Below are 26,046 nucleotides of genomic sequence, written 5' to 3'. Positions count from 1 at the left end.
GGGAGAATGTGCAAACTCCACACAGTCAGTCGCCTGAGTCGGGAATTGAACCCGGGTCTTCGGGCGCTGTGAGGCAGCAGTGCTAACCACTGTGCCACCGTGCCGTTCTGCGACACTTTGAGCTGCCTGATGGAAGGGAGCTTCTTACATGATAACACAGACTGTCTTGCAGTCAATAATTACAGAACCACAACACACACAGAATCTGTGATGTGCATGTGAAGGGTGTTGGCTGAGTCAAACAGTAACATGCACGGGGAGAAAGTGAGGCCTGCAGATGCTGGAGATCAGAGCTGAAAATGTGTTGCTGAAAAAGCGCAGCAGGTCAGGTAGCATTCAAGGAGCAGGAAATTCGACTTTTCTGGCATCAGTCCTTCATCAGGAATGAGCCCTTCATTCCTGATGAAGGGCTGATGCCTGAAAGGTCGAATTTCCTGCTCCATGGATGCTGGCCGACCTGCTGCGCTTTTCCAGCAACACAGTAACATACAGGGGCTCACACAGACATACATACCCAGGTAAAAAGTTAAAAATCAAATACCACCACGTTATGGTCCAACAGGTTTAATTGGAAGCACACTAGCTTTCGGAGTGACGCTCCTTCATCAGCTGGCGTTGTGTGATTTTTAACTTTGTACACCCCAGTCCAACAGCGGCATCTCCAAATCATGATTACTCAGGTAAACACACACTCCAACACACTCACATGTACAAAAAAAACAGATTTCCACGGAAAACTGCACATGTTGACATACATGGATAATCACATAAACTGATACACACTCAACGTCTCACACACAAAGACCGTAACACATGCAGACTCACGTAGTCACACGTGGACGCATACGTGCAGATACATACAATCATGTAGATATAGACAAATAAACGCTCACACACATACTTGCCCACAAACAGTTCCACAAATACAGATACTGGCATGCACAGATGCTCGCATAACCACACACATACTCGCACAGAATTTTCCAACAAGCACCAAGCCTTTGCTTGGCTGATGATGAGAAGAGCACAACCTGCGAGATCCTTTTTGTATGCCCGGTCAGCCTGCACACCTGCACCACTCTACACTGCCCTAGAAACAGCTGTGGAGGGGGAGAGAATGTCACACATCTCCTTTGAAAATGTGTCTTTGCAAAGCAAGTCTGGAGAAAGATGCAGTGATTTTGTCGACATTCATACAGAGCAGCTCCATGACAGAGGAGACGATGCTTTCCGGCCTGCTCCCTGGGATGCACACCAAGACAAACACTGATTGCGCCTGAAGATCCATCAACTCAATCAAGGACAGTCTTTGGTCTGTCGGAAACTTGTTGGCCTTCCAGAACATGGAGTTGACCCCGACCGAGTGTTGCAGACTGGCACATTCTAAGGTCCAGGAATATTCTCTGAGAGACAAAATAAAGCTTGGGTCAGCTGCCAGCAAGGCGCAATGGGCAAAGACCACTGCCTGAGGTCTCCTGCCAAAGTTAAATGTGAGTCTGTCGAGTTATTGGGCCTTCCCAGTATCTCAATTATATGGAAACTTAAACTTACACAAGAAGGAGATGCCTTAGGTTTGCTTGTTACATAGCCAAACTCCAATGCTTGTTTCCTGGAAACGTTCATGTACAGAACTGAACTGTGTTTGTGGCTATGTATATTTATAAAGATATTAAAATCATCGAGTAATACAGCATGGAAACATGCCTTTCTGCACAAATTGATCCATGCTGACGCTGGTGCCCACTCAGCTAGTTCCAATTGCCCGCAAATGGTCCTTATCCCTCTAAGCCTTCCTAATATTGTTAAAATGGTGCTATTATACCTGCATATTCAACCAGTTTGCCTGGCAGCCCATTCCATCACTCTCTGCGTGAATACGTTGCCCTTCAAGTCCTTCTTAACCTTTCTCCAGTAACCTTAAGCCTCTGCACACTAGATTTCAACTCCCATCCCTGGGAAAAAAAACTATATGCATTCATCGTATCTATATCCCTCATGATTTTATAGACCTCAATAAGATCATTCCGAATTCTCCTAAATTCCAAGGATAAAGGTCCTATCTTGGCCAAGCACTCCCTGTAACTCAGGCCTACTATGCCTGGCAACATCTGCAAAAATCTTCTTTGCACTCTTTCCAGTTTAATTATTTTTTTCGTTTAGCAAGGTGATCAAAACTGAACACAATTTTCGTGATGAATAAAATATATTTTTGAAATTAAAGAAGCGATTGGACTGAGAAGGCATGGTAGTCTCAGCTGGTGCAGGAATTGGACCTGCACTGTTGACATCACGTATGCAACTGTTCAGCTAAAATATTTCAAAGAGGGTTCTTGTGGCACCGTGGCAGCAACCCTAACTCTGAGCCAGAATTGTGGTTTCACATCACAATTGTTTCAGTGGTGTGTAATAGCATTCCTGAACAAGTTGATTAGAAAATATCGACCAATACAAGGGTAGAGCTGTGGTGAGGATTTGTTGGTCAGGGCTTATGAGCTAGGAGAATATGCAGTCAGTCTGAAACTCATTCGTTTTGCTTGAGTTAAACACACATCTGGTAACACTGCAGATTTGCATTTTTCCAAATCTCCACCTAACTTGTCTATTTACCACTCTACCACCCTCCCACTCCAGGCATCTGAAGAAAACATGCCAAGTCTCGTAGTATCCACTCTCCCCATGGAAGCCAGGATGCTAATAAAAGTCAACAAGCCTCTCCCTCTGCAACTTGGAAAAGTTTGACTTTGGGTAGAATTCCTGAGACACAGTGTACACGTTAGGAAAAAGAGGACAAAAACACAAAAAGGGAATTAGGAGAACAAGAAGTGACCATGAATGATCTTGGCAATTAGAATTAAAGATAATCCCAAGGCATTCTCTTCATGCATTAAAAAAAAGAAGATAACTCGGGAGATGGTATGACCCCTGTCCATTCAAGGATAAAGGAGGAAACGGTGCTTGGATGCAGAGGATGTGGGTGAGGACTTAAATGAGTATTTTGCATCAGCGTTCACACAGGTGAAGGGTGTGGAGAGTAATGAGATTTGTGTGGAGTATACTAATATGCTGCAGCACTTTGAGATCAAGCCACAAGCAGTGCTGTGTCACCTGAAGAGCACAAAGGTGAATAAGTACCCAGATCCTGATGTGATCTACCCCAAGTTATTGAGTGAGGCAAGAGATTGCTGGGATCTTGACCATGGTCTTTGAATCCTCATTAGCCACTGGAGAGGTCCCGAGGCCTCTTGAGTAGATAATGTTGTTCCTCTGTTAGGGCATTGTGTTCAATTCCGATTGCCACATATGAAGAATATCGAGGCATTGGAAAGTGTGCAGAAGAGGGCGACCAGGATGTTGCCTGGATTAGAGGATATGAGCTGTAAGAAGAGGCTTGAAGAACTCAGGTTGTTTTCTGTGGTGCAGTGGAAGCGTAGGAGAGACTTGATAGAAGTCACTTCAAATGTGGTAGAGTTGACAGTGAGAATCCTCTTCGACAGAGTTGAAATGTCCAATACGAGGAAGCATGCAGTTAACATGAGAGAGTGTAAGTTCAAAGGAGAAGTGAGGGGCAAGTTTTTGTTTCACTGAACGGTATGTGTCTGGAACTCACTGCGAGGTGTAGTGGTGGAAGTAGGTATGATAGGAGGGGTTAAGATATATCAGGTTGATTACTGCCTGATTGCTGAGCAGAAAAACCACGGATTCACAAGGTTCTACTCACTTTATTGTGGCTACAAACAGCTGTTTGGAAATACCTAACTGCAGCACTTGTCTGAAGATTCCCTGTGCGTTTAAGTGAACTTCAGACTCATATGGTGTAAACATGTTGAATAGCATTTATTTGTCATGTCAGTTTTAGATTTTTTTTCTTCATTAATCCTGAACTGGAGATGGAAAGTATTGAGGAGGTCGAGAAGAGGAGTGAAGAGAGCACATGAGAGATGATTAGTGGGTAACCTAACTATGTAGTTTCTGGTAAGTGTGCACAAAGTAAAAGAAGGAGCTTTTGTGGCACAGTTATAGTGTCCATCCCTCTGAGACAGATGCAGATGTTCAAGCTCCACCAGTTCTTCAGGTGCATTGCAACATCTCTGAAAAGCCTACTTCGAAAATATCTGAAAATAGTAAACTGGCAATTATGGGCAAGAGTGGGAACAAGGTAGAGAGTATCGTAGAGAAACTGAGGACATCGCTGAGATTTTAAAAAAATAAGAACATTACAAATTTTACTTAAGTAAGAGAATATTTCAGAGGGAAATAAGGAGGGCAAAAGGGGGACATGACATAGCTTTGTCAAATATAATTAAGGAGATGCAAAGGGCTTTTGCAAAGACATGAAGGACAAAGAGAGAACTAGCGAGAGATTAGGACCCCGTCAAAAATCAGCAAGCTGGCTCTTTATGGAACTGCTCGGCTAATCCTGGAAATTAGATTAATACACCACAGAAAATATCAGATCCGAGAAGGCTCTTAATGGAACCGCTCAGCTAATGAAGGAAGTTACACTCATAGAACATAGAACATTACAGCGCACTATATGCTCTTTATGGAACCATTTGGCTATTAATGGACATTAGACTAATACAACGTAGAACATCACAGACATTAGAAACCCCTTATGGAAGCGCTAAGCTAATAATGTGACTTAGAGGAGTGCAGATTCTGGAGATCAGAGCTGAAAATTTGTTGCTGGAAAAGATAAGCAGGTCCGGCAGCATCTAAGATACAGGAGAATCGACGTTTCGGGCATAAGCCCTTCTTCAGGAATGAGGAAAGTGTGTCCAGCAGGCGAAGATAAAAGTTAGGGAGGAGGGCCTTTGGGCGGGGGGGCGTTGAAGATGCGATAGGTTGAAGGAGATGAATTTGAGGGTGATAGACCTGAGTGGCGTGGGGGCGGAGAGGTCAGGAAGAAGATTACAGGTTAGGAAGGCGGTGCTGAGTTCGAGGGATTTGACTGAGACAAGGTGGAGGGAGGGGAAATGAGGAAACTGGAGAAATCTGAGTTCATCTCTTGTGGTTGGAGGGTTCCTGGGCGGGAGATGAGTTGCTCTTTCTCCAACTGTTGCGTTGCTATGGCCTGGCGTTGGAGGAGTCCAAGGACCTGCATGTCCTTGGTGGAACGGGAGGGGGAGTTGAAGTGTTGAGCCACGGGTGGTTTGGTTGGTTGGTCCAGATGTCCCAGAGGTGTTCTCTGAAACGTTCTGCAAATAAGCGGCCTGTCTCCCCAATATAGAGGAGGCCACATCAGGTGCAGCGGATGCAATAAATGATGTCTGTGGAGGTGCAGGTGAATTTGTGGCGGATATGGAAGGATCACTTGGGGCCTTGGAGGGAAGTAAGGGAGGAGGTGTGAGCGCAAGTTTTGCATTTTTTGTGATTGCAGGGGAAGTTGCCAAGAGTGGAGGTTGGGTTGGTGGGGGGTGTGGACATGACGAGGGAGTCATGGAAGGAGTGGTCTTTTCGGAACGATGATAGGGGGGGGAGGGAAATATATCTCTGGTGGTGGGGTCCATTTGGAGGTGGCTGAAATGATGGCGGATGATACGCTGTATATGGAAGTTGTAGGCCCTTTATCGAACCTCTCAGCTATTAAAGGGGATTGAGTTCAGAGATCGTAAAGCATTACAAATCAGGATAGGCCCTTTTGGGAACAGCTCGGCTAATAATGTACGTTTAGACTCATAGAACACTGAGGATGACAGCGCAGTTCAGGCCCTTTATGGAACCACGCTTCTAAAAACGGAACTTTGAACGTAGAACGTAGGGCATTCCTGCACTGTGAAGGTGCTTTATTAGATTAGATTACTTACAGTGTGGAAACAGGTCCTTCAGCTCAACAAGTCCACACTGACCCGGCGAAACGCAACCCACCCATACTCCCACATTTAATCCTCACCTAACACTATGGGCAATTTAAGATGGCCAATGCATCTAACCCGCACGTGCAAACTCCACACAGTCAGTCGCCTGAGGCGGGAATTGAACCCCGTTCTCTGGCGCTGTGAGGCAGCAGTGCTAACCACTGTGCCACCGTGCCGCCCATTATGCCATCGTGCCGCCTATTGCGCCACCGTGCCGCCCATCTTGCCACCGTGCCACCCACGGTTTAGGGAACCGTTCGTCTAATACAGGAAGTTAGACACATAGAACATATAACATTACAGTGCATAACAAACCCTTTAGGGAACCGCTGATTACCATTATATTCATAGGAAATAGAGAATTAGAGCAGTCCAGGCTTTTATGAAACCGCTCCTCTAAAAAAAGGAAGTTCAACACGTAAAACATGACAACTCAGTACAGTCCCTTTATGGAACTGCTCAGATGATACAGGAAGCTAGACTAATACGATACAGAACATTACAGAGCATTACAGGCCCTTTCTGGAACCCCTGAGCTAATAAAGCAAGTTAGACTCATAGATAATAGAACATTACAGAGCATTACGTGCCCTTTATGAAACCACTCAGCTAATGAAGGAAGTTAAACTCACAGAACATAGAGCATTATAGTGCAGGACAGGACTTTCTTGGGATCGCTTGGCTGATAAAGGGAGTTAGACTAATACAACATAGTGTATGACAGAGCAGTACAAGCCCTTTATGGAACCGCTCAGCTCATAATGGACATTAGACTAATACAACAAAGAAGATTTCAGGGCATTACAGGCCGTTGTGGAACCGCTCGGCCAATAAAGTAAGTTAGATTCATAGAACGTTGAACATTACAGCGCAATACAAACCCTTTATGGAACCACTCGGCTAATAACGGACATTAGACTAGTACAACATAGAAAAATACAGCGCAATACAGGCCGCTTATGGAACCGCGTGCAAAACAAAGGAAGTTAGACTCACAGAATGTACAGTATTACAGCAAAGTACTGGCCCTTTATGAAAGCTTTTGGCGAAGAAAGGAAGTTAGACTAATACAACATAGAACATAACAGGCATTACAGCGCTTTATGGAAACACTTGGCTAATAATGTACGTTAAACTCAAAGAACATGGACTATTACAGTGCAATACAGGCCTTTATGGAACAGCGTGGCTAACAACGGATGCTAGACTATATAATGTAGAACACTGCAGTGCATTACAGGCACTTTATGGAACTGCTAGGCTTATAGAGGTCATTCGTCTTATACAAACTAGACTAGACTAAGCCCTTTATGGAACCACTCAACTCATAATGAGAGTTCCACTCAGAACTTTGAACATTACAACGCAGTACAGGCCCTTTATGAATCTTCTCGGCTAATAACGTACATTAGACCATCGAACACAGAGCATTACAGCGCATTATAGGCCTTCTATGGATCAGCTCGGCTAATAAAGGACGTTAGACTATAGACAATAGAACATTATAGCTCATTACAGGCCCTTTATGGAACTGCTAGGCTCATAAAGGGCATGAAACTAACACAAACTAGACTATGACTGCGCCGTACAGGCCTCTTATGGAACCTTTCAGTCAATAATAAGAGTTCCACTCATAGAACATAAAACATTCCAGGGCCTTTTTGGATCCACTCTTCTAATAACGGCAGTTAGACACATAGAACACAGAACAGTACAGCATAGGAAAGACCCTTTATGAAACTGCTCGGCTCATAGAGGACGATAGAATAATGCAACACAGAATATGACAGCGTATTACAGGCCGTTTCTGGCACCACTCAGCTAATAAAGAAAGTTGGACTCATAGAACATAAACATTACAGCGTATTACAGGCCCTTTATATAACCACTTGGCTAATAACGGACATTAGACTAATACAACGTCAAACATTACAATTCAGTACAGGACCTTTATGGAACCGCTCGGCTGATGAATGAAGTTAGACTCTTCGAACATTACAGCGCAGTACAGGCTCTTTGTGGAACGACTCAACTAACAAAGAAAGTTAGCTAACAGAGCACAAAAGATCACAGTGGAATACTGGCCCTTTCAGCACCAGAGGATTTCGTCTTTAGTCTGTTGAGATAAGCAAGGTGTGTGTTTGGGAGGAGAGGGTAGAGTGGGCAAAAGTAAGAGGACATTCATCCTTCTCAGTTGGTGCTGCTGTTCCACATGTATTCGTCCAGGTTTCATTATATTAAGTGTCTGATTTGCCCAGCTATCCCCTCAACCCTTTTTTCTCCACATTCTCTTGCTGTCAGCAATGCTTCGCGGCATCTGTTGCCGTCAGTATTTGGCGTCCTGCACATGCTGTGAATTGTCACAGGCCAGCATGCTTTCGACAGGCGAATTCCATCCTAAATTACATCCCAGTCCATCTTGCCTTATCGTATATTCCAGATTCTTCATTTGTTCATGGGGTGTGAGTGCCAGATTCCAACGTTCAGCATCTATCAATAATCAGGTAAAGGACAACTGAGTGACGGTGACACATTTCTCTTTGTCTGGAGTCACATAGAGCCAGGCTAAGTTAAAAATATCATTCTTATTCCTGAACAGATATTCTTGAACCAAACGGATATTTAGGAAAACTGAGAATTGTAACAGCTGCTTCTTTATAACATGTTTTTCTTTCTGTTTCACATTTCACCGCCTGATATGGTGTTTCTGGATAATTATTGCAGTGAAATTCCCATTGTCCTTCAACCACCATTCTCATTCTTCAAGGTGATGCAGTTTGACCGACGGGAGGAAAGTCTAAAAGGGAGAATGAAGAACTGGGCAAAAGAATCTAAACTTTTGGGCAAATCAAATTTTGGTTCCACATGTTATTACGTTGGATTTAACTGAAATCTACAGGAAAATATGAGAAATTCTCACATTGAAGGAGAGTTTGACAAGATCTCATCTGGGGAGAATACCCTTGGCCTTATTTACTCAAAGAAGCAGCTGAAAATGGCTCCTCTATGACTGAGCCCCCTTCCCTCCAGAAAGGCAGTATGTTCTCGTGCCTTTGTACATCTTGTGAGAAATAGGAATGAGGGAATAAATACTGACCTCAATAGCAATGCACACATTCCGTGTGTGAGAAATTTCCCATTTCAATCAGTGAGTGAAATGTTCTTGTTGAAAGAGGACAGTTCCTTCCCTACAGTACAGAAAAACGGCTCTGAGACATATATTTACACTGGACTAAACTGTCTCGATGCAACATCAGTTGAAATATTTTGTGACCGAGAGATAGTGCTTATGGTGTTTGAGTGGACAGTGTTATTGCTGGCAGATTCCAGATTCGGTTTTTGTGTGTTATGTTACAATGTATGAGCAACAACATTGCTTCATAAATGAGATTACACTTGTTATTGGAATTAGTTCATTGACAGGAATTTGAAAAAACAGCAATAAAGCTGAGTAATGCTGTCACCTCGATCTCCCCAAGGAGCTTCCACACAATAAGAGGCAGCGTCTCTGGGAATGCATCAGTTCAGAGTTTCAAACAAGGAGCTGGTCAGCTGCCTGAAGGGACAGATCACCTCGCGCCAAAAAATGCATCCGACAATTCAACATATGGAGAAGGCTTAATACACCATCCTCGCTTTTATTGGTGTTCCTGGTGTAGCTTTATGAGAATTGAACTGTTTTAATCTGTTGCTGATCTGTTCTCCGCTCTTACCTTTTGAGTCAGGAATTGAACCGAGGTCTCTAGCGCTGTGAGGTAGCAGCGCTAACCACTGTGCCACCGTGCCGCCCACAATACCTTTCACTGTAAACTGTATACAGGTTCAATAGCCTGAAGGGAGCACACGATTCCAGTGACAATGTGATTTAGTGTGCGTCTTTCAATTCGAATGTCCTGAGTGTGTGTTCCTCGCCAAATGGGAAGTTACCCCCGTGTCCAAGTATTAATGGGAGCATCTGTCAAAGTAAAATTACACTGATTGTGGGTTACCAACTGGAGATGAACTACTTACTTCAATAGGCTTGCACAAAGAGGAGTGTCTCTGACAATGGTATTTAGCTGTTTGTGGGAACTGAATGAAATACAATATCTGAGTGCAATGAGAACTAGGGTGATAACGATATGAAACATGCCATGCATCAATTATATTACATTCCGTATGTCTGTTGTGGCTACTTATGGAGCTGTCAGTGTAGTTTGCAAATATATAATGAATTGTAACTGGGAAAATCTTCCCAGCTGCTTGTATTTATATGGTCCTAAGTTTACAAAGTGAAATGTTCCATTGGAGATTAACAGATGTGATATTTTTTTCGTAAAAGTGACATGGAAAAACTACAATTTGAATTCAGTGAATTGCCTGACTACTGGTGAAGATGGTACTGATTGTTGGAGGTCGATCATTCCAACCATCATATATCTCCGCAGGCAGTCATCACCATCATTCCTAAAACCAGCTGCCTTATCAATGCGCTTACCTCCGATACAATTTCAAAATAATACAAGGTTGTTTATGATTGCGCATGCTTAGCACCATTTTAACTCCTCAGATAATGAAGAGGTCCATGTCTATGCACATGGAACATTACCTCGTAATGCAGGCGATTCGACCCTCGACGTTGCGCAGACCTATCAAACCAATCTGAAGCCCATCAATCCTACAGTATTAGGTATCATTCATATGTTTATCCATTGACCATTTAACTGCCCTTAAAGTTGCCGAGTCTACTACTATTTCAGGAAGGTCATTGCATGCTCCTACTACTCTCGGCATAAAGAAACTACTTTTGACATCTGCCCTATATCTATCACCCATCAATTTAGAGCTATGTCTCCATGTGCTTGCCATCACTATCCGAAGAAAAGAAAATCTCACTCTCATCCCTATCTAATCCTCTGATAATCTTGTCTGCCTCCATGAATTCATCTCTTATCTTTCCTCTTTCGAACAAAAGCAGCCTCACGTCCTTCAGACTTTGCTCATAAGACCTTCCCTCCATATGAGGCAACATCCTGATAAATTTCCTCTGCACCCTTTCCAGTGCTTCCAACTCCTTCCTATAATACGGCAAACAGAACTGTACGCATTATTTCAAGTGCAACTGCACCAGAGTTTTATAAAGCTGCAAGATGACCTTGTGGCTCCGAAACTCAATCGCTCTACTAATAAAAAACTAACATATTGTGCACTTTCTTAATAACTCTGATAAACTGGGTGACAATTTTCAGGGATCTATGCAGATGGACACCGAGATCTCTCTGCTCATGTACACTTACAAGAATTTTAGTATTAGACCAGTACTCTGTTAACTCTTTCAAAGTGAATCACCTCACTCTTTTTTCTGCATTCAACTCAATTTGCCACCTCTCAGCCCAGCTTTCCGTTTATCTGTGTCCCTTTGTAAACTCCAACATCTTTCCAGACTCACCAGAACTCCACCGACTTTCGTGCCATCTGCAAATTTACTAACCCATTCTTCTACACCCTCAACCAGGTCATTTGTAAAAATGACAACCATAAGTGTCCCCAATACAGGTCCTTGTGGTACATCACCTGTATCTGAACGCCATGGATGAACATTTCCCATCAAACATCACCCTCTGTCTGCGTTCAGGGAGCCAACTTTTTGATGCAAACTGCAAAATCACCCTCAATCTCATGCCTCTGTATTTTCTGCAATAACCTACCGTGGGGAATATTATCAAATGTTTTAGTTAAACCCATATAACGCGCATCAAATGCTTTACTTTCATCTACCTGTTTGGTCACTTTTTCGAATAACTCAGTAAGGATTGTCAGGCACAAAGTACCCTTCACAAAACCATGTTGACTATCTCTAATGAAATAATTCCTTTCGGTATGAAGAGAAATCCTCTTTCCTATAACCCTTTCCAACACTTTACCCATAACCAAAGTAAGGTTCCCTGTTCTATAATTATGAGGGTTGTCTCCACTCCCCTTCTTGAACAAAGGGACACCATTTGCTATACTACAGTCTTCTGGCACTATTTCTTTAGGAAATGACGACATAACGGTCAAAGTCTGATGTTCTACAATCTCCTCCCTGGCTTCCCAGCGAATCCCATTCGGCTCAGGGGACGTGTCTATTTTCATAAGTCCCAGAATTGCTAACACATCTCCCTACGAACCTCATTCCGTCGAGGCTACTAGCCTGTATTTCAGTATTATCATCAACAACATGGTCTTTTCCTGTGTGAATACTGACAAAATAAACATTTAGTGCTTCTATTACCTCTTTGGACTCCACACACAACTTCCCACTGTCGAGTCTCCTGCTACTTGGAAGCTGCCTGACCTGCTGCGCTTTTCCAGCGACAGATTTTTCAGGTCTGACCCTAATCTTAGTCGAGTCATTCTTTTATTCTTGACATACTCGTGGAAAGCTTTAGAGTTTTCCTACATCCTACCTGCCAAAGACTTTTCATAGAGTCATCGAGTCATACAGATGTACAGCACGAAACCAGACCTTTCAGTCCAACTCATCTATGTCGACCAGATATCCCAAACTAATCTGGTCCCATTTACCAGCACTTGGCCAATATATCTTTAAACTCTTCTCATTCATATACCCATCCAGATACCTTTAAAATATTACAAGTGGATGACCCTCCAACACAACCTCTGACAGCTCATTCGACACACGCACGGACTTATGCATGAAAAACTTGCATCTTAGGTCCCTTTTATATCTTTCTCCTCTCACCCTAGACCTATACCCCCTAATTCTGTACTCTGCCAATCCAGGAAAAGGCTTTGTATATCTATCATATCCGTGCACCTCATGATTTTATAAATCTCTGTGATGTCACCCGCAACCTCGGACACTCCAGGGAAAGCAGCCCCAGCCTATTCAATCTCTCCCTATACCTCAAATCGTCCAACCCTGACGACATCCTTGTAAACCTTTTCTGAACCCTTTTAAGTTTCACATCATGCTTCTGATAGGAAGGAGACCAGAATTACACGCAATGTTCTAAAATGGCCTAAAAAACATCCTGTACAACTGCAACATGATCTCCAAACTTTTATTCTCATTGCTCTGACCAATAAAGGAAAGCATACCAAACACCTTCTTCACTATCCTATCTAGATGTGACTCTACTTTCAAGGAGTTATGAACCTACACTCCTAGGTCTGTTTTTACAGCAACACTTCCGAGGACCTTACTATTTATTCAAGATCCTGTTGTAATCTGAGGTAACCGTTTTCACTGTCCATTGTACCTCCAATTTTGGTGTAATCTGCAATGCTACTAGCCATACCATCAATGTTCACTGAAACTCATTTATATAAACGACAAAACGATGGTGTACAAAGCACCGATCGTTGTGGCACAGCACTGGTCACAGGCCTCCAGTCTGAAAAACAACCCTCCACCACTACCCTCTGACTTCTATCTTCGAGTCAATCCTCTATCCAAGTGGTTAGTTTCTCCATTATTCCACGAGATTTAACATTTCGAATCAGTCTCCAATGGGGATCTTGTCGAACACCTGATGAAATGCACATAGATCACATCTACCATTCTATGTTATCAATCATCCTTCTTACTTCTTCAAAAACCCTATCAAATTTGTGAGATATAATTTTCCCTGCACAAAGCTATGTTGATAATCCCTCATCAGTCCCTGCCTTTCTAACTACATGTACATCCTACCCTTCAGGATTCCCTCCAACAACTTAATCACCACCGACGCATTCTTACTGGTCTATAGTTTTCTGGCTTGTCCTTATCACATCTCCTAAAATTGGCACCACGTTAGCCAACCTCCAGTCTTCAGGCATCTCATCTGTGACGATCAATATTACAAATAATCAGCAAGGGGCCCAGCAATAACTTCCCTAGCTTCCCACTTCTAAGGGTAAGCACTGTTGCAAAATACTCGTTTAGTATCTCCCCCATCTCCTGTGGCTCCACACAAAGGCCGCCTTGCTGATCTTTTTTGCCCTCCTGATTTCCCTCTTGAGTGTAATCCTACTGCCTTCATCCTCCTCGAAGGATTCACTTGAGCTATCCTGTGTATAGCTGACATATGCTTCCTTCGTTTTCTTAAGCAAACGCAAAATTTCTCTCGTCATCTACATTCCTTTCATCTGAACAGGACAATGCTGTCTCTAGAGTATCGTTATCTCAATTCTGAAGGCTTCCCATTTTCCATCCGTCCCTTTACCTGCTGCACTCAAATTTTGAAAATTCTTCCCTCATACCATCAAAATTAGCCTTCTTCCAATTTAGAACTTCATCTGTTAGATCTGATCTATCTTTTTCCTTCATTATTTTAAAACTATTAGAATCATGTTCGTTGGCCTCAAAGTGCTACCCGACTAACACCTCAGTCACCTGCCCTGTCTTATTTCCTAAGAGTAGGAATTAAGTATTGCACCTTCTCTATTAGGTATATCAACAAACTGACAAAAGATTATCTTATACACTAGGAACAAATTCCTCTCCATCCAAATATTTAAAGTCACGGTCGTCCCAATCTACGTTTGAAATTTAAGATCCTTTACCATAACCAACCTGTTATTCTTACAGATCACAGAAATCTCTTTACAAATGTATTTTTGAATGTCCCTGTAGCTATTATGGGGTCAATAGTTCAATCCCAATAAGGTGGTTATCCCTTTATTATTTCTTAGTTTCAACCAAGTAACGACCCTGGATGTATTTCCGGAAATATTCTCCGTAAGTACAGCTGCAATGTTATCCCTTATTACAAATGCCACTTCCCCTCCTCCCTTACCTCCCTTTCTCTCCTTCCTGTAGCATCCTGTACTTTTCCTCACTATCTCCTTGGGTCCCCCACCCCTCCCCTCCTTACTAGTTTAAATCCTCCCAAGAGGCTCTAGCAAATCTTCCTGCCAGTATATTTGTCCCCTTCCAATTCGGGGTGAACCATTCTTCTTTTACATGTCACTTTTATCCCAGAATATATTCCAATGATCCAGAAATGTGAATCCTTCTCCCATGCACCAGCTGTTCAGCCACACATTCATCTACTCTCTCCTTCTATTGAGACCCTCACCAGCTTGGAGCACCGGTATTAATCCAGATATTAGTACACTTAGGGACCTCCTTTTTAAATTTCTGTCGTACTTTCTATATTTTCCCAACAGAATCTCATCCTTTTCCCTTTCTATGTCGTTTGGGTCCAATGTGTACAATGACCTCCTGATGGTCCGTCTCCCCTTGAGAACATTCTGCACCCTCTCTGAAACATCCTTGATGCCGCCATCAGGGAAGCAACACACCATTCTGATTTTTCGCTGCTGGCCACGGAAGCAACTGTCTGTACCCCTGAATAGAGGGTCTCCGAATGCAATCAATCGCTCGGAATACATGCCCCCTCGTTGCTCTTTTTAGCTGTCTCTTTAGGTCCCTCCTGGCTAACTTTAAACTCTCAAGCGCCCTAACTAAGCCTTCACGTTTCATCTTTAGTTAAGCTTCCTTTTCCCTCTTCGCAATAGATTCAACTACTTTAATAAACGACGGTTCACTCAACTTACTCGAATAACTGTCTGACAGGTGCATACCTCTCAAGGACACGCAGTAGCTGTTCCTTGAACAAGTTCCACCTTTCAATATAGAGTCATAGAGTCATAGAGATGTACAGCATGGCAACAGATCTTCCGCTCCAAGCCGTCCATGTCGACCAAATATCGGAACCCAATCTAGTCCCAACTGCCAGTACATGGCCCAGATCCCTCCAAACCCTTCCTATTCATATACCCACACAAATGCCTCTTAAATATTGCAAATGCACGAGCTTCCACCGCATTCTTTGGCCTGAAAAGGTTGCCCCTTAGGTCTCTTTTATATCTTTCCCCTCTCACCCTAAACCTATTCTCTCTAGTTCTGGACTCCCACACCCACGAAAAAGACTTCGTCTATTTATGCTATGTATGCCTCCATGCTTTTCTCAACCTCTATAAGGTCACCACTCAGCCTTCGATGCTCCAGGGATAACAGCCCCAGCCTCTTCAGCCTCTCCCTGTAGCTCAGATTCTCAAACCCTGGCAACATCCTTGTACATCTTTTCTGAACCCTTTCAAGTTTCACAACATCTTTCCGATAGGAAGGTGACCAGACTTGCACGCAATATTCCAACATCCCGAGGACCTTACCATGAAGTGTATAAGTCCTGCTAAGATTTTCTTTCCCAAAATGCCGCACCTCACATTTATCTGAATTAAACTCCAGCTGCCACTTCACAGCCAATTGGCCCATTTGATCCAGACCCTGTTGTAATTTAAGGTAACCCTCTTCGCTGTCTGCTCCACCTCCAATTTTGGTGTCATCTGCAAACTTACTAACTGTACCTTTTATGCTCGCATCCAAGTTTGAGCTTACAAATGACAGCACCAGGCAATGACCATCAACCGGAAGAAGTACCCATCTCCAATTGGCTTCCTGTAACATCATTGAATGAATAACTATGAACAATTTGAACCTATCATTGTCAAGAAAATGACTTGGTCCAGCCATGCAACTGCTGTAGCCACAGAGTTATGTCAGGTACTATGATATTTGTGGTGATAAGCTCCCTACCTGCCTATCCAAAACATGTCCACCACCCACAGACCCACAAGGTGAGATGAATGCTCTGCATGTATCCGGCTGGGCGCAGCACTCACAAAGCTTCACATTTTGCAGGACAAACACGCAATGAATCGGGTTGCTAAACATTACGTTCATTACTCACACCATTCACCAATGACACGCATAACGAGCAATGAACACCACCTACAAGATGCAAAGTAGAACTACAGCAATTCTCTTTCAACAGCACCTCGCAAACATGACCAAAGGCAGAAGATGCATGGAAACACCATCACAGGAAAGTTGTCTTTCAAGGCAGGTTTCATTCTGACTTGTTAAGCTATCATCATTCCTTCACTGTTACTGCGTAAACATGCTGCCACTCTCCCCCGAAAACACTGTGGGTTTTACTGCCCTCGAGGAAATACAGATGTTCAACAAGGCAGATCTCCAAAATCACCACAAAAGTGATTAGCTCTGTGCAATGAACACTGGCCTGGCCACGCATCCTCACATTCAACGTCAACATTTAAAAAATGCCAACATTCCCACATTTTCAAGAGGTTTTCTCTGAAATTGATGAGTGGTTCGTGTCGAAGGGAATGTTCTGGATGACAGCTAGCATGAGAAAGTTCAAGGTCATTCCACACACGTAACATGCTCTGCGTGACAAAGTTGCCACTTGGGACTCTTTTATATCTTTCCTCTCACACCCTAAACTTATGCCTTCTTGTTCTGGTCCCCCCAAACCCAGGGTTTATGCTTGGTATAGAGGTTCTGCCGAATTTAGGGCATCATCTATTACAATGCATCGCCCATGTCAAAGTTTATTTTTCTGAATCCAGTGACGTTCCCAACTCTTACAGGTCTCAGACCCTTTTGCTTCAGTTGTCTGTGCTGAGCAGTGATCGATGCTTTGGTGTTCCCTGCTCCAGGTACCTTCACTGAATTAACTGTCGGATCCCTCGTCTTCAACTGTGGATCAATTTTGCGAATTTCAGAGTTGAGGCAACACATTCTGTGCAGGGATGTTCAAATACCATGGAGTGGTCTAAGAAGGAAGCATTCTTCTGCAACGGGGAGCTGGCTGTGTATTTGGAAGCTCCATTTTATTTTATTCATGAAAGGGTTGTGGGTGTCACTGCCTTGGTCAGCACCTACCACCCTTTCTTAATTGCCCAGAGACCAGGTAAGAGTCAACCAGGATATTTCAGATCTGGAGTCGCATGTCGACCAGACCAGGTAAGAATGACTGTTTACCTTACATAATGGGCATTACTGAATCAGATGAGATTTCCTTCCCAACAACTGACAGCCGTTGAATTACCACACTTCAGGTTTATAAGTTTACGTTATTTTTGAATTGAATTCCCATTATCTGCTGTGGCAGGTATTGAAACCAATTCCCCAGAACGTTGTGTCGGTTCCTGAATTAATAGTCCAGTGATAATATAATTAGGCCATCACTTGTTGCAATCTTTAGCATTTTGTCAGAATCCAGAGAGGTTGCTTCTGACAAAAAAAAGTACACTGTTTGGGTCTTGGAGAACGAGCTATGGTCTAATTCTGGCGAAGTTCACGGAGAGTGCTAATTGAACAATTGCGATTCCTCGCCCCAGTGTGTTCTAGGAATCTGGGAGGAGGATCTCTATTCACAAGGAAAGGAGGTTTGTTTCAGTGCGAGCTGTGGAATACTGTCTTGGTTAGGTGGTGGGTTGGGTGGTAGGGGCGTGGGGCTTGGGCAGACCTTACTAAACGTTGAAGTTCTTCTTAATTTATCCAATCTGGTACATGTTGGTTGGATTCACTGTTAAATATCTTCATAGCTCTGACTGTCAAGGTGTTCAGAGCATGGGACTCAATGTCCTATTACTTGATTGTTCATATCTGGGACGCCATCCATTCCTGGATATTATACAGTGAATCAATGCTTTATACTGTCATTCATTTCACATGCATGTACAATTCTCGGGTCAATTTCAACTGTGGAGGCTCCACAGAAATTTTTTCATCCATGTCTATGTTAGGTGTCGCTCATTCTTTGTTGTATTGATCCTGCATATCTTTGTGTGGATGTTCTGGTCTTATGGACAACTCCAGCCATTCAAAGTAACCAATAAAACTGCTGAAATCAACCACTGTCAACCCCAATAAAATGTTATATACACAACTGTATTTCTGGGAGTAATCTGCTTCTCATTTTGTGCCATATGCCTTGCAAATGTGCAAATGATTCACTTCAGGAGATCAAATTTAGTAAACATCATATGACATAGAACAACAATTATCTCTGTGTTAAAATCCATCACAGACAGTCTGGGTTCAGGCACAGAAATGTTTGATCAGTAACTCCAAATTCCTTTTTCTCCTTTCTCTCTCTTATAGTTAGCCTCGTGACGATTGTCTTCTTTGCTCTGTCTTTCTACATGCAACAATTGTTATCTGGTGGCTATGGCAACGTCTGATCTATTGTTCATTGCTTTTGAGGTCATACTTCTTCGATTTCCATTTTATTATTGTCCACCATGTTTCCAGGACATCACTCCTGTTTGTTGCGTTCTCTATGCCTTGAGCTGCTTGACCATTGATTGTTCTGTCTGCTTCACTGCCGCTTTTTCTTTTGATCGATTTGTCGCTATTTGTTTTCATCAAATGAAATCTCAGTATTGCACAGAGAAAATCGCAATGAGGGTTCTCGCAACAATCTGTATTTTCTTTTCTTTAAAGAATATTCCCAGCTACTTTCGTTATAAATGTGGAAAGATCATTAACAATGATCCATGGTACTGCTATACCAGGTCCAGTTATTATAATGGCCTTACGTGGGCAAGTTTTAAATATATTAAACAATTCTTAACAGCAATGTTCCCTGTCACTTTCATTCTCTTTCTCAACATCCTGATTGTCAGGCACATCTCTGAGGCTATGAAGGTACGGAAGGTACTGAGGGGTCAGAGAAACACAGCGAATGATCCAGAAATAGAGAACAGACGGAATTCTGTAATTTTACTCTTTTCCATATCTGCCAGCTTCATACTTCTCTGGTTTTTGTATATTTTATATAGTTTTCACGTTGGGCATTCCTTGCATCGCGCTGCTTTTCGTCTCTTCCTACAAACTGCCTTAATTCTGCGGAACCTAAGTTGCTGCACAAATGCTTTGATTTATGTGGTGACTCAGAAAAACTTCAGAGACCAGTTAAAGTATGCGGTGAAATATCCAGCTATAAAATTAATTCAATTGATGAATAAATCCAAGTAACAAAGCGCCTACATGAGATGCAGCAGCTAATGGAATGTGAGGTCCACATGAGGATTGGACTGAAAGGAGAAGCAGGAACAGTAACATGATAACACCCCTTTTCTAATGGGCAGGGAATGACTCCAACTGTGTGGCAGAATGAAAGAGACTGGAGGAGCAAAGCCAGTGTAAAGGGTTGTTAGCAAGAATAACCCTTCATAGAAAGCTGAATAACAGGATCATAACAGAAAAAGGAGATAGATATGTACAAAAATATTTTTTTCCCAAGAAGTCCGTTCTCAGTGAGTGAAGCGAGTACAAATATAAATTACCTGAAAGAAAGTATCGGCATTCACTGCAGGTCAGAGTGGCAGAAGCAACTATAATGTCCTGACCCACGCTTCCACACTTAATTCACTCATCGGAATCAAAGTTAAAAAAATGTAACATGTTTCCTGTAACTAAGATTAAATGATATACTGTTTCCCAATATATTTCAGCAATACTTCACTTTTTCTGTTTCCATTCAGTTTCCCCGTCCTGATGTTGATACCACTCCCTATCTTAATTTGTTTTTTCCATGATTCAGTTGCTATGTTGATGGGGAATCAAAGGCCAAGTCACAGGGTTCAAAGGCAAGTGGGATGCGAACTCGGGAATGAGGTTGGATGTGGCAGGTGTGTGAACATGCTTACTGCTTCCATTTAAAATTTTTAGTGTCACTTAGTGACTCTGAAAGAACCCTGTTTCCATTGTGGCTTTATAAAAAATGTGTGATAGATTCAAAAAGATATTTGCACCATCACGAAGAATTGTTTGCTTCTGCAAAACGGCTGTGAAATCCCTGCCTCAGGTCAGAATTGGTGAAACATTGTCACCACAGTACCCTTCTATTCCATGGCCATATCGCTGGATACCAAATCACAAAATCCATGTCTTTATTTTGTTCAAATTTCTTCTATTCTCCTAGTTTGCATATCACAACAAATCCCAATATTCCTTGATTATCTGGTGACTACCAGATCCAACACAGCTACATTGCCCTCCAAATTCTTGGTTGTCAATTCTCAATTGTGAATTCAAAATTTTCCATGTTCATTAACTGAATTCTTTGCTTTTTTGGACTGGTGTGAATCTTGTTTTATAAACTCTCTATCAAAGTGTTAGATATTGTCTTGTGCTGTCAAAGTTACCAGCGTGTGCAATGAAGAAATAAGTTACCGATCGATTTGCAGTAAGTCAAATGAAATGGCAGATAAGGACATTATAAACAATAGTAAGTCTAATGATTAGGAGTAGATTCGGATTAGTTTATGTTTTCGATGAGGTTGCTGCCCACCATTCCTGCAAATACATTCACTTCTGTCTTCATTTATTTAACAACTGCCAGTTCCAGCTGGTTGATGGTCACTTTGTCCACATCCCTCCATTCCTTGCGCATCCATCTGCTTATGGACTAAAAGACACTTAAATACACCGATCATATATGTCTCCATCCCTGATATTATATTCCAGGCATCTACTGATCTCGGTGGAAAAACAACCTTGCCCTACATCTCGTTTGAACTTTCACACTTTTGTCTTAAATGTATGTTCCACAGTTTGAAACATTTCAATTCTGGGAAAGAGATTCTGACTGACCACTCTATTTATGTGTCTCATAATTTTATACACTTCCACGGAGTCTCCTTTCAGCCTCCGCTGCTCCGAGGAAAACAATCTGAGTTCTTCCAGAGTCTCCTCATAGCTCGTACCATCTATTACAACAAGCATCCTGGTAAACCTCTTCTGCACCATCCACATCCTCCCTTAATGTGGCGAACAGCATTCAACACAACACTCTAAGTGAAGCCGAACTGAAATCTGATAAAGCTGCAACATGACATCCTCACTCTCCTTTCTTCCCTGCACTTTGTATAGAGCCCATGAGCTTCTGTATTTCCCAGACGGCTCAATCCTGTATAAACTTTACCTCACAAAGTTACCCATCCCCTAGCCCCAGCCCTATAGTGTCGCCGTGCCAACCATCACATGGCAACCACACCAAAACCGAGACAGTGATGGTGATTCGAACTACCATAGTAACTCATGTCCTCGTCTCCCTCCGCCTCTAATTTGGTGCTTTTCCCATCCCTTCCACAATACCTGTCTACTCTGCCTACAAGCAGGCTGCCCCCATGGCCCAGAATTGACTTCCCCAACATCATTGATACTGTGAGGGCTCCAGAATATCTCCTTGAGAATTTCATCGAACTGATCCACAAATGACAGGAACGGACAGTGTCAGTATGGATTGGTGGACGGGAATTTAAGATTGAAAAATCTACTGGAATTTCCGGGGATGTTATGAGTAGTTTGTGTGGCCAACTCTCTTGACTGCAGTGGTACAGATTCCTTAATCCTGATTGTCCCAAATTATGTCAAAGTCCGTGGACATGCTGTGCCAGGACCTCCTGACTGAATCCTGTCTTCCTTGCCCTGACTGAGAACTGGTTCACTGAGGCTTTGAGACGTGACCATTTGTTTGAAGCACGTGCAGAATGTTTGCTGCTTTAGCTGCTGTTCCAAGTGCCTGACAGGCCAGCCGCTTTTTGATCACCGCTAACAATAACGACAAGGTGCCTGGCGTATGTCTGCGATAATCACCCAGGCAAGACAGGAACACTGTTTAACATTAATTTCTGATCGAGGCATCAATGTGTAAAAAAGCAAAGGACAGGCAGAGATGTTATGCCAGTCCCTGAGCAGGACGTGTCTCAGGCGCTGGAGAGTTCTTAGAGTAATAATGTACTTTGTGGACAGGTAATTCTACATCTTGATGCACTGCTTTTTAAAACTCTGGCTCATTTCGCCTGCCCCGCAAGTTTCTATTGGACTGGTTAATGTGAGAATCGGCGCTCAGAGTAATATACCCCTGACTTGCTCATTCATGATACCACACACAACTGTGTCCTACATCAGTGAACATGTAATCTGATTGTACTCACAGGCCTTTGAATTGAGAAAATAAAGCCGCCCAAACACACCTATCTTGCACGCTGATGTCAAACATTCTTAAAGATTTACAATAATTGTTGCCAGGGTTGGAGTGCTTTCAGCTACAGGGAGAGGCTGAATAGGCTGGGGCTGTTTTCCCTGGAGCTTCGGAGGCTGAGGGTTGACCGTATAGAGCTTTATAAAATCATGAGGAGCATGGATAGGGTCAACAGAAAAAGGTATTTTCCCTGCGATGCGTAGTCCAGAACGAGAGGGAATGGTTTCAGGTGAGAGAGGAAGAAGTTAAAAGGAACCTAAGGGGCAATGTATTCATGCAGAAGAAGGTGTCTGTGTGGAATGCGCTGCCAGAGGAAGTGGTGGAGGTTGGTCCAAATACAACATTTTAAAAGCATCTGGTTGAGAATATGAAGGTTTTTGAGGAATATGGGCCAAGTGCTGGCAAATAAGACTACATTAGGTTCGAAAATCTGGTCAGCTGGACAAGTTGTACTGTACACCTCTGCGACTCTATGTGCTTTAAAACATCAGAATTTTCCTTCTTCTCAGTGTTCTCAAAATCTCTCTTTCAATAAATCCGAATCATCATCGTCAGGATCAAAATCTAAACTGTTGAATAATTCAATAGTTTCATCTTCTCCATTTGTTTTCTGAAATGCCATTTGACATTAGGTGGAGCTGGTGGGCAACTTTGTTAAACTTCTGATGTTCGGAGTTGGGAGTTGGTGGGAAGGGGCGGCCTGCACCAGGGATGATGTGATAACATTGAGAGTAAGTGCTGAACATGCAGAAAGTGACAGGTGAATAGCAACCGAGAACAAATTGATTTGCACAAATGCGAGTCTGACTTGACCAAAAGGTTCTCAGTGTGCTTTCTTACACACTGACTCGGGAGACGAGAAATAAAGCGAACACACAAAAAGGTGAACTAATAAAGCTGCTTTTCTGATTGTTTTATGAGGGGTGCACGATTCTCAGAAACACTGCAATAACAGGACGATGTGCGAAGTTGGTTGAGCAAGCTCCTAATCCAACTTCTTCCTGCAAAATTCAGAATAATATTTAGTCCCTAATTCAGGGATGGATCACATATTAAAGCTGACAAGAACAGACATGATCTCAGCCAAAAGATCGAGAAGTCAGACAGCATCCAAGCAGCAGGAAAATCGACTTTTCGGGCAAAAATCCCTGTATCAGGAATGACGCTGGGAGCCTCGTGGGTGAGGAGATAAATACGAGGAGGTAGGGGTAGGTTGAAGGTAGCTGAACTGCAATAAATGGGTCGAGGTGGTGGTAAAGGTGATAGGTCAGAGCGAAGAGTGGAGCAGATAGGTGGGAAGGAAGATTGACAGATGGGGCAGTTCATGAAGATGGTGTTGAGCTGGGAGGTTGGAACTTGGATAAAGTGGGGGGCAGGAGAAGTGAGGAAGCTGGTGAAATCCACATTGATGCCATGGGATTGAAATGTCCCAAGACGGTAGATGAGGCGTTTTTCCTTCAGGTGTCGGATGGTGAGGGAGTGGCGATAGAGGAGTCCAGGACCTGCATGTCCTCGGCAGAGTAGGAGGGCGAATTGAAAGCTTTAGTCATGGAGCAGTGGGTTTCATTGGTGTGGGTGTCCCGATGATGTTGTCTGAAGTGCTCTGTGAGAAGGTGTCAGGTCTTCCAATGCAAAGCAGACCAAAGTGGGAGCAACAGATACAATAAATAACATTGGTGGATATGCAGGTGAAACGTTGACTGATGTGGAAGGCACCTTTCGGGCCTTGGACGGACTTATCCTCAGCTCCACTCCTCCAAGCGATGATGTAAACTGAGCATGCACATCCCTGAAATCTTTCTTGTAAACTTGTTTCAACTTGTCTCTACAGTCTCCACAATCATTCCGATCGTCGGGTTTCCAGAACAGGAAATAATGCTCCAGCTGAATCTGAACTGGTGCATCATAAAAAAAACACAACATCACCTCATTGCTCCCACAGTCTCTGTCACTGTGAACAAGGACCAGGAGACAAAGTTCTTTATGGGATGTTCTCTCAGCCTATGCTGCCAAAATACATTCCATCAGTTCATGTACATCCTGCTCCTGTTAAACCCCTTTTTGAATTAGAGCCAAATTGTCGATTGACTCTTCTTCTGCCCAAAATCTATTTCCTCACACTTCTTCACATTGGACTTCATCTGCAAGAATCCATCTTCCCCACCAAAATACCAATAACCTTCCGACACTCAACACTATCCTGCTAACAGCACTTAGCTTCCCTTTCTTTCTGTCAACGACATATTTCGATATTGTACCTGCATACTAGGAAACAATGAACTTCGAGAATACCAAGCACCCCCACATTTACTCAACATCACTGGCCTTTGTTCAGTGAGTGCGTGTATATGTGTGTGTGTGTGTGCGTGTTTGTGTTTATTGCAAAGTATCCATTTTCACACCCAAACCCCTGGATACTCATAGCAAGTCTTCCTCACTGTCCGATAACTGGGATCATATCATTTGTCCACCTTTTTGATTGCACCATCACATTAACTTTCTGATCATTGTATACCGGGTCCTATCTTTCCAAAAGGATGGTTATGTTAATAATTTCTCACCCATTTTAAACATAAGCGTTCATATTTTACCTTTCCTACCTACAATCGTGAATCGCATTTCACCACATCATGCCTGACTGGATAAATTTAAATTATTTTTCTCGTGAAATGTTCAGACAACTTATTAGCACAGTTAGGAAATTTTGGTCAAGTGGAATCCAAGGAAAGCTCTCCATCTGGATGTAAAATTGGTTTGAAATTAGGAGATAGAAGGTAGAGGTTGATGATTGCTTTTCAGACTGGATGTCTGTGACCAAAGGTGAGCTGCAAGGATCGGCGCTGGGTCCACTATTGTCTATCATTTATATAAATGATTTAAATATGATTAAAGTAGGCATGTTTAATCAGTTTGCAGCTGACACTTCAAGTGGTAATGGTGTGGACAGTGAAGATGGTTATCTCAGAATGCAAGGAGACCTTGATCAGATGGGCCAATGGTCCGAGGAGTGGCAAATGGAGCTTAATTTAGATAAACCTGAGGTGCTAAATTTTGGTGAGGCAAACCAGGGCAGGGTGTACACATTTAGTGGTGAGATGTGATTGCTGAACAAAGGCACGTTTGAGTGCAGGTTCATAGTTCCTTGAAAATGGTGTGGCAGGTAGACAGGGCCATGAAGAAGGCATTTGATACATTTGCCTTTATTAGTCATCACATTGAATTTAGGTTTTGAGATGTCATGTTAAGGCTGTAAAGGACACGGTTTCGGACATTTTTAAAATAATACATCCAGTTCTGGACACTCTGCTGTAGGAAAGATGTTGTGATACTTGTGTATCAGAAAAGATTTACAA

At 42.8% G+C, this 26,046-nt stretch overlaps 1 non-coding gene across 1 annotated transcript; it reads right to left on the bottom strand.

Annotated features, from left to right (window-relative positions):
- Positions 1 to 23,611: 23,611 nt before the first annotated feature.
- On the bottom strand, positions 23,612 to 23,796 carry LOC132834586 (U2 spliceosomal RNA). The gene has a single exon (XR_009647222.1). It is a non-coding gene; the product is annotated as a U2 spliceosomal RNA (small nuclear RNA).
- Positions 23,797 to 26,046: the final 2,250 nt, after the last annotated feature.

This window comes from Hemiscyllium ocellatum, chromosome 40, assembly GCF_020745735.1.
Source record: "Hemiscyllium ocellatum isolate sHemOce1 chromosome 40, sHemOce1.pat.X.cur, whole genome shotgun sequence".
Taxonomy (NCBI): domain Eukaryota; kingdom Metazoa; phylum Chordata; class Chondrichthyes; order Orectolobiformes; family Hemiscylliidae; genus Hemiscyllium; species Hemiscyllium ocellatum.
The sequence above is the reverse complement of the archived record's forward strand: the minus strand, read 5'-3'. Positions and strand labels throughout refer to the sequence as shown.